This window comes from Pelodiscus sinensis, chromosome 8 (assembly GCF_052426305.1).
Source record: "Pelodiscus sinensis isolate ZL-2025 chromosome 8, ASM5242630v1, whole genome shotgun sequence".
NCBI classification, from domain to species: Eukaryota; Metazoa; Chordata; order Testudines; family Trionychidae; genus Pelodiscus; species Pelodiscus sinensis.
Window position 1 is genome coordinate 5594750 of NC_143059.1, and position 12620 is coordinate 5607369.

The window sequence follows — 12620 nt, forward strand, 5'->3', positions numbered from 1 at the left end:
AAAAAGAAAAAAAGGTCAGGAGGAAAAAGGGTTGGGGGGAAGTAAAAAAAAAAAAGTCACCTGCCCCTTTAAGGGCGGCCATTTTGAATTCTGTTGTTCTCCGTGGCACACTTCCGACTGCCACGCGGCACACTTCCGACTGCCACGCGGCACACCGGTGTGCCGCGGAACACAGTTTAAGAAACAACTGGTCTAAAACCAAAAGCTTGACAAAATTGTCTAGTGTTGCCACCTCTTGTGATTTTATGGCAACCTGTGCAAGAGTTGAGTTTTTTCCTCAAATCTTCAGCAGCTGGAGTCAGGGGAATTTATTAGAATTTCAGTTTTCATATAAAAAAATAAATTTCTGGGCGTCTTGGTTACAGACAAAAGTTGGAGACTGAGACCCCTCAACGGCTCAGAAAACAGATGGCAAAAAAAAGAACTCCACATCTCTCAGGTTTTGAAATTCATAAATGGTTCACCACAATCGTGGCTTGTGGGCATGAGGGTGAAGACTGGCAAAACTCGCTTCCCTTTGAAAATGCCCACAGCGGCCAGCCGCAAACAGGGTTTCATTCTCCAAGTTCCTGCAAGTTTACAATGCACAGTAGATGCCGGCTTTGAAGCGTAATAGATTTCTGCCCACTGCATAAGAGCGGGATTCAGTAAATCGGTCTGGAATGTGAAATGCTTCAGACTGGGAGGGGAACGGTTGGCTCCACATGCAGCTGGCTGCTAAAGCAAACGCTGAAATTTGTGCTCTACTGCCTCGTCCATGTCGCCTTTTCACGCCACTCGGCTGTGATTCGTATGCCTCCAGAGAGGCAGGCCTGGCTTCCAGCAGACACATGAAGGCTTGTCCTTGCTGGCTATTCCCTCGTCTGTCAGGCGTGTCACAAAGCAGTTATTAGGATACTGCAGTAGCCACCGAAAGTTTAAAGGTTTAATCAGCGTCTCAACAACAGCCCATTTGGGATGCACCCAACTCCCTCCAAGCCAGCCTTTCCGCCTGGGTGGCCTCCACAAAAGAATCGAGTGGTGGCGGAAAGGTGGCGGGGAATCAGACAAGGTGCTCGGAGCTCTCTCAGATTTGGAAAAGTCTTCTCTGTGTCTTGGGGTAGTCACGAACCAGGAAGCTGTGGGCCTAGAAACTTCCTATTTCTTTTCTTTTCACTTGCCCTCCTGGAGAGCTACTGGGCGAAGACCAGCCGAGGTCTGAAAGGTTGATTTTGCAGTCATTTGCTATGGGTTTTTGAAAAGTCTCTGAGCTCCTAGTGGACTTCACTTTCCCCCACAGAGGAACAACGTTTAGTCTGTGGCCCACTAATTTGCTGTGTTGTGCCAGCTCACAGCAAGAATATAAGCCACAGAAATTTAGCCTTACTTAACTAGTTTAAGATTTTCAGGAACATAGAATCGTAGAACACTAGAACAGGAAGGGACCTGTAGAGGTCATCCCATCCAGTCCCCTGCCCTCATGGCAGGACCAAGCACTGTCTAGACCATCCCTCATAGATGTCTGTCCAACCTGCTCTTACCTATCTCCAGTGATGGAGAATCCACAACCTCCCTGGGCAATTTATTCCAGTGTTTCACCACCCTGACAGGTAGGACGTTTTTCCTAATGTCCAATCTAAACCTCCCTTGATACAATTGAAGCTCTCTGCTTCTTGTCCTATCCTCAGAGGCCAAGGAGAATAATTTTTCTCCCTCCTCCTTATAACACCCTTTTAGGTACTTGAAAGTTGTTATCAAGTCCCCTCTCAATCTTCTCTTTTCCTGAGTAAACAAACCCGGTTCTTTCAGTCTTCCCTCACAGGTTATGTTTTCTAGACCTTTAATCATTTGGGTTGTTCTTTTCTGGACCATCACCAATTTATCCACATATTTCCTGAAATGTGGTACCCAGAACTAGACACAATACTCCAGTTGAGGCCTAATCAGGGGAGAGAAGAGCAGAAGAATTCTTTCTTGTGTCTTGCTCACAACACTCCTGTTAATGCATCACAAAATATTTGCTTTTTTTTTTTTTTTTTGCAACAATGTCACAATGTTGACTCTTTAGCTTATGATCCACTATGACCCCTGTATCCCTGTCTGCAGGACTCCCTCATAGATAGTCACTTCCCATTCTGTATGTGTGCAACTGATTGTTCCTTCCAAAATGGAGCACTTTTGCATTTGTCCTTATTAAACTTCATCCTGTTTACCTCAGACCATTTCTCCAGTTTGCCCAAATCATTTTGAATACAACCCATCCTCCAAAGCACTTGCAACCCTTCCCACCTTGGTATCATCTGCAAACTCTATAAGCATGTTCTCTATGCAATTACCTGTCCTAGAGATCATTGATGAAGCTATTGAACAGAACAGGACCCAGAACTGAGCCCTGCAGAACCCCACTTGTTATGCCCTTCCAGCATGACTGTGAACCATTGATAACTACTCTCTGAGGGTATGTCTACACTACAAAGTTAATTCGAACTAACAGATGTTAGTTCGAATTAACTTTGACAGGCACTACACACGCAAACCGCTAGTTCGAACTTAATTCGAACTAGTGGAGCGCTTAATTCGAATTAGGTAAACCTCATTCCACGAGGACTAACGCCTAGTTCGAATTAAGTAGTTCAAATTAAGGGCTGTGTAGCCACTTAATTCGAACTAGTGGGAGGCTAGCCCTCCCCAGCTTTCCCTGGTGGCCACTCTGGGCACCACCAGGGAAACTCTTCTGCCCCCCTCCTGGCCCCGGAGCCCTTAAAGGGGCACGGGCTGGCTACAGTGCCCGTGCCAGGTGCAAGCCTGCCAGCACCCAGCCAGCAGACCCTGCACCTGGCACGGCACGAGCCAGCCACCCGCTGCCACCCAACCCTCCGCCTCTTCCCGGGACCAGGCTGGCGGCTCCTGGGAGCCTGCCCGGGGCCGCAAGAGGCGGGCGCCCGCCTGGTCTAGTGCGGACATCGTGGACCTCATCCACGACCTCTGCACTAGACACAGGAAAGTGGCCGTCTAGGGCAGGATAGCTGCCAGCCTGGCCACCCAGGAGCAGGTTTGCATGAAAATCAAGGTGGTCCACTGAGACCCCCGACCCTGAGCCCTGAGTCAGAACAAAGGTCCCATACTGGGTCAGAACAAAGGTGCATCTAGCCCAGTAGCCCAGTAGCCTGTCTGCTGACAGCAGCCAACACTAGATACCCTGGAGGGGATGGACCGAAGACAATGACCAAGCCATTTGTCTCGTGCCATCCATCTCCAGCCTTCCACAAACAGAGGCCAGGGACACCATTTCTACCCCCTGGATAATAGCACTCCATGGACCCAACCTCCATGACTTTATCTCACTTCTCTTTAAACTCTGTGGGTATGTCTACACTACCCCGCTAGTTCGAACTAGCGGGGTAATGTATGCATACCGCACTTGCTAATGAAGCCCGGGATTTGAATTTCCCGGGCTTCATTAGCATAAGCGGGGAGCCGCCATTTTTAAATCCCCGCTGCTTCGAACCCCGTGTAGCGCGGCTACACGGGGCTCGAACTAGGTAGTTCGGACTAGGGTCCTATTCCGAACTACCGGTACTCCTCGTGAAACGAGGTGTACCGGTAGTTCGGAATAGGCACCCTAGTCCGAACTACCTAGTTCGAGCCCCGTGTAGCCGCGCTACACGGGGTTCGAAGCAGCGGGGATTTAAAAATGGCGGCTCCCCGCTTATGCTAATGAAGCCCGGGAAATTCAAATCCCGGGCTTCATTAGCAAGTGCGGTATGCATACATTACCCTCCTAGTTCGAACTAGGAGGGTAGTGTAGACATACCCTTTTATAGTTCTAGCCTTCACAGCCTCCTGCAGCAAGGAGTTCCACAGGTTGACTATTTGCTTTGTAAAGAAGAACTTTCTGTTATTAGTTTGAAGCCTGCTACCCATTCATTTCATTTGGTGTCCTCTGGTCCTTCTATTATGGGAACTAATGAAGCACTTTTCTTTATGCACCTTCTCCACACCACTCATGCTTTTATAGACCTCTATCATATCCCCCTCAGTCTCCTCTTTTCTAAGCTGAGAAGTCCCAGTCTCTTTAGCCTCTCTTCATATGGGACCTGTTCCAAACCCCTGATCATTTTAGTTGTCCTCCCCTCTCCCACCCTCTCTCTTCCCCTCTCCCACCTCCTTTTCCCAGTCTCCCCGGGTTCTGTTCAATAAAGAGAGTTTCTATTTTTGAACACACGTGTCCTTTATTTTGTACATGAGGAAGTGGGGCTAGGGAGGGATAAGTGGAAGGAGGTGAGGGAGGAATGGGGCACGAGCCCCCAATGGGGAGGACTGGGGTGGCTCTGCGGGCTCCTCGGGTGGAAGCTCTCCTGCAGCCCCCCGATTGACACCCCACCCCCCCCCGGATGGCAGCCTGCGGCAAGTGCAGCCAGGCTGGTGGCCGAGTGCTGTGATGTGCCGAGTGTGGGCTCTCAGGGCACTCCAAGCCAGGACTGCTTTGCAAGCGGGGAACCCCTGAGAACTGTCTGTCCGGGGTGGGAGTCGGGTCCCTTTAAGCACAGCCCTCGGCTAGTCTGAGACAGCAGCTCCATGCTCTAAGTCCTAATCTGATGCCCTGCCGGCACTGCTTCCAGCCATCCTTAACCTCGGTTCAGGGTCCACTCAGTGTGGACATGCTAGTTCGAATTATCAAAACGCTAGTTCGAACTAGTTTTTAAGTCTGGATGCGCTAATTCGAATTAGCTTAGTTTGAATTAACTAAGTTAGTTCGAATTAGCGCTGTAGTGTAAACATACCCTGAGAGCTGCTATTTAACCAGTTACATGCTCTCCATATGGTAGCCCCATCTACATTTTATTTCTCTAGTTTATTGATAAGAAGATCACGTGAGACTTGACTAAAGTCTAGGTATCCCACATTTACTGCTTCCCCCTTATCCACAAAGCTTGTTATCCTATCAAAGAAAGCTATCAGGCTGGTTTCACATGATTCGTTGTTTATAAATTCATGCTGAATGTTACTGCTATGATTATCACCTTATTATCTTCCAGATGTTTGCAGATGGATTCCTTAATTACTTGCTCCATTATCTTTCCTGGCGCACCAGTTAAGCTGACTGGTAGTTTCCTTCATACTGTCATCTACTCAAGAAAAGTCTTCCTTTGATTGATTAGCTGTGTCTCATAGCAGCATCTTTTCTTGAACTCTGCAAGCATATAATAATTCCACTCTGTTTGCTCAAAACTGAAATCTCAATTAAACTTATGATGAAATTATGCAGTCCCTATTTTACTGCATGACACAGATGCTACCATTTATATCTGACCTTTCAGGAAGGGCTTAACTTCTTCAGAAGAAGTTCCAAAGAAATCTAATAAATCTGTCTCTATAAATATTTACATTACTTCAGATCCCTGTGGTCGACAAGGAATTATTTGCATCATAATAATAGAAAGTGAGCATAGTGTACTTTGTATTCTGCATCATAATTGAAATCCATATTTCTGAAAATGTAGAAAGACAAAATATTTAATAGACTAGCAGATTTACCTGGAGTTACTCAGATCTGTAACTCAATTACATTTTTTTAAATAAAAAGGAAATGTACAGGCGATATTTAAAGGCTTGCATTTTTCAAAAATATAGTGTTATTTTTATGAAGTTAACTTTTATTTTGGATTTCTTTTTAAAAGGAATTGTTAAAATTTGTCTGTTTAGTTTTTTTGGTAAGATTTTTAAAATGGGAATTCCATCAAGTGTATTTTTTTCCTTCATCCCTATAAACTCTTATGTTTTAACAAAAAGGGGCTATAGTCAATTTGGTTAGCAATAACACTTTCTTCTAATTTTTAAACCTTAAGCATTGATTCAGTCATGCCAAAACAGAGCACGTCTCCAATTTGCTCTGTTTTATCCCTTTTCTGTATGGTTTACTGAGAAGCTGGCTCATCCTATTTTTCTGGCTCATCTTGCTTCAGTGTCTTTCACCATTCGCTCAGGTATGGCAGTTTTGAGGACAGTTCGGTTTGCACCTCTCTAGTCCGGGCTGACCGGTGCCAAACCAGAGAATTTGCCAGACTACGAGAGGTCAATATTGTCTAGCAGCATTGCCAGCACTTCCACTCACCCTAACCTGTCTCTCCAGAGTGCTCACACAAAATTCCTCCCCCAGAGCTCCCCATAAGCCACTCCCCAGACCTGGGTGCTGCCTCTACACTGCACCCACCCATGAGCCAGCCCTACGGCTCTCGCTCCACCCTGCTTTGCTCACCCAAAACCACGACCCCAGGGGCCTGCCCTATATCGCTCCCCACTCACAGGCTCACCCTAACCCAACGCCCTGTGGTGCTCGTCCCAAGCCTCTCCCCTCACCCTAAACTTCTTCTCTCAGATGGGGGCTTGCTCCTGCTCCAGGATGCTCAGCCTAATCCAGCGCCCAGCTCTCCTGTTACCCATTCACCCCGCTGTGTTCCCTGCCCTGGGGATGCCCCCAAACCAGTACCCCACAAGGCTCACTCCCAACCTCTTCCCTCCTCTGGTGCTCACCCCAAACCACTCCCCCATGAGGACCTGAACATCCCCCCACTCATCTTAGCTTGCTCTTATCTCTCTGGGTACGTCTACACTACAGCGCTAGTTCGAACTAACTTAGTTCGAATTAGTTAATTCGAACTAAGCTAGTTCGAACTAACGCATCTAGAACTAAAAACTAGTTCGAATTAGCGTTTTGCTAGTTCGAACTAGTAAGTCCACATTGAGTGGACTCTGAACAGGGCTTAATGATGGCCGGAAGCAGTGCCGGCAGGGCATAAAAGGAGGACTTAGAGCATGGAGATACTGTCTCAGGCTAGCCGAGGGCTGCGCTTAAAGGGTCCCGACCCCCACCCCGGACACACAGTTCTAAGGGGTGCCCCGCTTGCAAAGAAGTTCTGGCTTGGAGTGCCCTGAGTGCCCACACTGGGCACATCACACCACTCGGCCATCAGCCCGGCTGCACTTGCCGCAGGCTGCCATCTGGGGAGAGGGAGTAATTGGGGGGCTGCAGGAGAGCTTCCACCCCCAGAAGCCCGCAGAGCCAGCCCAGTCCTCCCCATCGGGGGCTCGTACCCCATTCCTCCCTCACCTCCTTCCACTTGCCCTTCCCTAGCCCCCCTTCTTATTGATGTACAAAATAAAGATAACGTTTCTTCCAACATTGACTCTGTCTTTATTGAAAAAAACTGGGGGAGACTGGGAAAAGGAGGTGGGAGAGGGGAAGAGAAAGGCTGGGAGAGGGGAGGGCAACTAACATGATCAGGGGTTGGGAACAGGTCCCAGATGAAGAGAGGCTACAGAGACTGGGACTGTTCAGCTTAGAAAAGAGGAGACGGAGGGGGGACAGGATAGAGGTCTCTAAAAGCAGGGGTTGGGTGGAGAGGGTGCATTCAGAAAAGTTCTTCCTGAGTTCCCATAAAGAAGGACTAGAGGACACCAAAGGAAAGGACTGGGTAGCAGGCTTGAAACTAGTAAGAGAAAGTTGTTGTTGTTGACAAAGCAAATAGTTAACCTGTGGAACTCCTTGCTGCAGGAGGCTGTGAAGGCTACAACTAGAACAGAGTTTAAAGGGAAGTGAGATCAAGTCATGGAGGTTGGGTCCATGGAGTCCTATTAGCCAGAGGGTAGGAGTGGTGTCCCTGCCCAAAGTTTGTGGAAGGCTGGAGAGGGATGGCACGAGACAAATGGCTTGGTCATTGTCTTCGGTCCATCCCCTCCAGGGTCCCTAGGGTTGGCCGCTGTCGGCAGACAGGCTACTGGGCTAGATGGACCTTTGGTCTGACCCAGGACGGCCATTGTAAGCTCAGGGCTCAGTGTCGGGGGTCTCAGTGGACCCCCTTGATTTTCATGCACACCTGGTCCTGGGTGGCCAGGCTGGCAGCTCTCCTGCCCTAGACGGCCACTTTCCTGTGCCTAGTGCGGAGATTGTGGACGAGGTCCACGATGTCCGCACTAGCCCAGGAAGGTGCCCGCCTCTTGCGGTCCAGGGCAAGCTCCCGGGAGCCGCCAGCCTGGTCCCGGCAAGAGGGGGTGGGCTGGGGGGCATCGGGTGGGTGGCTCTGTGCCGTGCCAGGTGCAGGGTCTGCTGGCTGGGTGCTGGCAGGCTTGCACCTGGCACGGGCACCGTAGCCAGCCCGTGCCCCTTTAAGGGGTCCGGGGCCGGGAGGGGGGCATAGAGTTTCCCTGGTGTTGGCCAGAGTGGCCACCAGGGAAACCTGGGGAGGACTAGCCTCCCACTAGTTCGAACTAAAGGGCTACACAGCCCTTAGTTCGAACTAGCTAGTTCGAACTAGGCGTTAGTCCTCGTAAAATGAGGTTTACCTAGTTCGAACTAAGCGCTCCGCTAGTTCGATTCAAATTCGAACTAGCGAAGCGCTAGTGTAGCGCATAGGAAAGTTAGTTCGAACTAACGTCCGTTAGTTCGAACTAACTTTCTAGTGTAGACATACCCTCTGTCTAGCCCCTCCCAGCCTACTACCCAAGTGTGTGCTCACTGTCAGCTGGGAGATCAGCAGCCCTTTGCGCTCAGACACAATGTTCCTGGGACGTAGCCCCCAGACTCTGCTAGGAGAGCATCTTCCCTGTCGTTTTGCCGTGCTCTCCTCTCCTTGTCCTCCCCTGCCTCCCCCCCTCCCCTTGGCAGGCACCCCGCAGATATGTGCTCCGGTCAGACCCCGCTGACAGCCGCTAACCAGCCAGCCAGAGGCAGCCCATTACCCCGTCTGCCTGGGAGCCCCACCGACTCCACTCCGCTCCCTCCGTCTCCACTGGATGCTTTCATCAAGATGGATGACCAAGGCCCGGGCTTGGGGGAATTCCTCAAGGCCAGGGCAAGCTTTTCCAGGGGCGCACAAGGCAGAGTGTTTGTTCAGCTGCCGGAGCCCCTTAGAAGATCGGAAGAGGCCCTTGTCTGTGGCAAAAGGGCATCGGGCAGGAGCCCGGGGACGAATCGGAGCCAAGGAGGAGGAAGGGGGACCGCAGGAGTAAGTGGCTAACCCCACAGTTCATTAGCCTGGCAGGGGGCTCCGATTCCTTGGGCACAGGCTCGCAGTCGGGGGACAATTGCATTGAAGTTGCTTTTGGCACGCCCTGGAAGAAATAATTCTGGCTTCTGCAGTGGGCGGCTGTGTTCCAAACCAAGCTGTCGGTGCCTGTCTCAGGGTCCTGTGCGTATCCTTCCAGAGAAAGCAACATGTTTTCCCTCGCATGGTGCCTCGCACTCGCTGGTAATGAAGCGTTTCAGCTTTCGCGCAGGGGACGATCGGGCTCGGCCGCACCGAGAGAGGCTGCGGTCAGCAGCATTCGGAGATCAACGCACGCCTTGCTGCTCAGGCAAGTCTCCCAGGGCCGCTGCCACGCCGGGGGACACGGCACATTGCAAACGAGCTGCGAGGTCGCTCCCAACGCAAAGAGCAGACAGGGCCTTTCTGTTGGACTCCTCAGCTCCTCCTCTGTGCTTTCGCTAGTAGCTCTCCAAGCACTTCACAAAGCAGACTGGAACCTTGTCGCTGCTTTTTTGCAGATGGGGAAACTGAGGCTGGGAGTCACATGGCCCAAGACAGCAGCTAAGTAAGGAGTAGCATCTTAGCCTCTGGAGATCCAGTCTAGTGTCTGAGCTATTAGGCCTCATTCAGAGAGCAACACAACAAGAAAGAACCAAAGTAAAGTCACCATAAGAGAGCACAGCGTGTTTCTCTTCTGGGACAGACTCTGCATTTCATCCAGAATGAGAGCCGGAAGAGATTTAAAGGAGCAGTAACTGGAATAACAGCTGTATAGCTAAATAAGCCAAGTAGCTATTGCATTCAAGGGGGTTCTTTAACAGGACATGATGGTGCCCAGCAGTAGCGGGTGTTGTGACTTTTTGGGGCTCGTCTCACTGTTTTCCAGCCAGTCGTAGCCCAAGAATTGTGAGTGGAGCTGACCTTGCCAAAGAGCAGCGATAAGGCCTTTGTCATAACTTCAGCTTAACTAGCCACGCTGGGGCAAGTGGCGCCCACAGAAATGGAGATTCCACAACCTCCCGAGGCAATTTATTCCAGTGTTTCTCCACACTGACAGGAAGTTTTTCCTAATGTCCAACCTAAACCTCCCTTGCTGCAGTTTAAGCCCATTGCTTCTTGTCCTGTCCTCGGAGGCGAGGCAGAACAAGTTTTCTCCCTCTTCTTGTAATACCCTTTTAGATACTTGAAAGCTGCTGTCATGTCCCTCTCAGGGTATGTCTACACTACAGAGTTTTGTCAGGAAAACGGCCATTTTTCCGACAAAACCTGAGTAACGTCCACACTGCAATCGTGTTCTTTTGAAAGTAAATCAAAAGAACACAGGGGATTTTCCGGCATTGGTAATCCTCGTTCCACAAGAAAGAAGCCTTTTTCCGAAAGAGCTCTTTCGGAAAAAGGCATATGTGAATGGGGAAAAGGGAGTTCTTTTGGAAGAAGAGGAAAGAGGAAAAAGCACAGGTGGCCATTCCGTCCATAGCAATCACAGCTTCTAGGCAAGAGAGCGTCCATTCAGTGTGGATGTAATCTGTCGAAAAAGTGGATCGCTTTTTTGATGCGCTTTCACAGTGTGGATTCTCTCTTTCAGAAGAAGTTTTTTCAGAAGATCTAGTTTTTCAGAAGATCTCTAGTTTGTCAGGGGCCATGAGACTGCAGACTTTGCAAAGCCGTATCTGGCTTAAACTTCTTGCTGAACTAGCGGCTATTGGTGACTGACAGGTTAGGTAATGTGTCTCACCATGAAAAGGTCTGTGTTGAGTGAACTCCTCTGTGGATTCATCTTAAGAGCCCACAGGACAGCTGGCCACCAGAAACCTGTCATTGACCACTCAAACACCATTCCAGACTTTGGGTAACTCTAGATTTGGGGTGTACACGTGTCTTCTTGCGACTAAAATAAAAACATTAAGCGAAAGCTCACTTGTTTGTGCCAATCACGTATCAGATAGAGGAGCTGTGTCCCCTATTGATTAATTTCCTGACACCGCCTCACAAGGAGTAAAGTTACCAAGAATTTTAGGTTCAGAAAAAAACCCAGGTAACAGGAAAGATGCACCGTCTGGGGGAGCTGGGCCCAGGAAAAGTGGGTAGAGCTACACACTCCAGATAACCATGCAGCCCTGGTAACACAAGCTGAGCTCCCCCTGAGCAAAACGGCCTCCGTGAGGTTAGAGCAGACTCTGTCCTGCCTGCTGTGGGTGTCATACGCTGCTATCTGTTGCCAAGCACAGTTAATTAACTGCTCCATCCCCAGTGGAGCAAGAGATGGGAGCCTGGATTAATTGAGGTCGGGTACCATATGCAAACCTGAATGAACATCTGATTTCCTCTAACATGGCATCCTTCTCACAATGAGACCTCAAGCCCTTTCTCCACTGGATGCCAGGGGGAGTTGCTACTATTTCCAGGGAATGTTTAGGGGATCGCGAGGGGCGGGAACATATGAAAAACCAGTTGAGGCTTGGCCTTCTATACAATGCCGGCCATCAGCTTCCTGAGCTTACGGCTCCAGCAACGGTGCCCAGAAAGCACCAGCGTAGCCTAGAGACGGTTGTATTTTACTGACGGCCCCGCACACCCGCACTTCGGCGCGTTCCCCTAAGTTCTGCTGGTTTTACGAGACACACGACTACCTGCTGGGACAGAAGATGCACCGACAAGGCACTTTCAATTAGAAATCAAACTATCGCTTGCTCAGGTGAAAAGGTCAGAGCTATATTTAGCCATGCAGCTGGATGTTAGCTTTGCATTCGGCTCCAAAAACTCAGGGAATTCCCAGTGAAGGCCAAAACCCCCTGCCTGCACTCACGACTCGCTGCCAAACACTGAGTCTAGAGCAAGTTCTGAAGAGGATTTCTGCCTGGCTTTCCTGCTTTACACACTGCCTGGCTGTAGCAGGCTGAGTGTGCAACTTAAACAAACACGTTCTATACAGAATGTGTTTCGCTCCAAACTTGGATTTTTTTTTAAAAAAAAAACACAATTAAAATAAACAGATTAGCGTGGGTGGCGGGTTCCCACCTATCATGTTTCAGAAGCGAGCTGGAGCAAATATGACAAAGAACATTCAGTGTGTCCACTCTTTAAATGACAGTGTAAGAAGCCAAACAGGAAACGAAAGAGAAGTCAGTTTACTGTCAATGGTGAGACGTTATCTAAGAGCGCCTCCTAGAGGACACAGGGTGAGAGAACACCCGAGAGGGAATTGGATGAAGAGTTAACCAGGATTTTGGAAGGGTTGGGCCTACTGGGGCACTTTGAACACTTCCAAATGAAGACACGCCAGTGACATGCTCAGCTGACTCGATATCCTCCAAGTATGACAGTTGTTCCACATCGGGAATCAATAGCCAGGCTGCCGTGTCAGAGAATGGGAGGCAAAGCCCGAGGCTGGGTAGGGGAAGCAAAGGGGAGATGAGGTGGGAACATTTCAGGTCACAATGTAGCTGTCAGTGGGTGAGGACAGCACTCACCGGCTCAGAGCAGGGGCACGGCCTGGGGTGGAGGGTGAGTGTGGGAGGGGGCAGGCCGGCTTTAGGCCGATTTGCCCGATTTCCCCGAATCAGACTCCGCCCCTAAAAGGGCCCCGGAAGTGTGCTGGCGTGCGGGAGGGGGCGT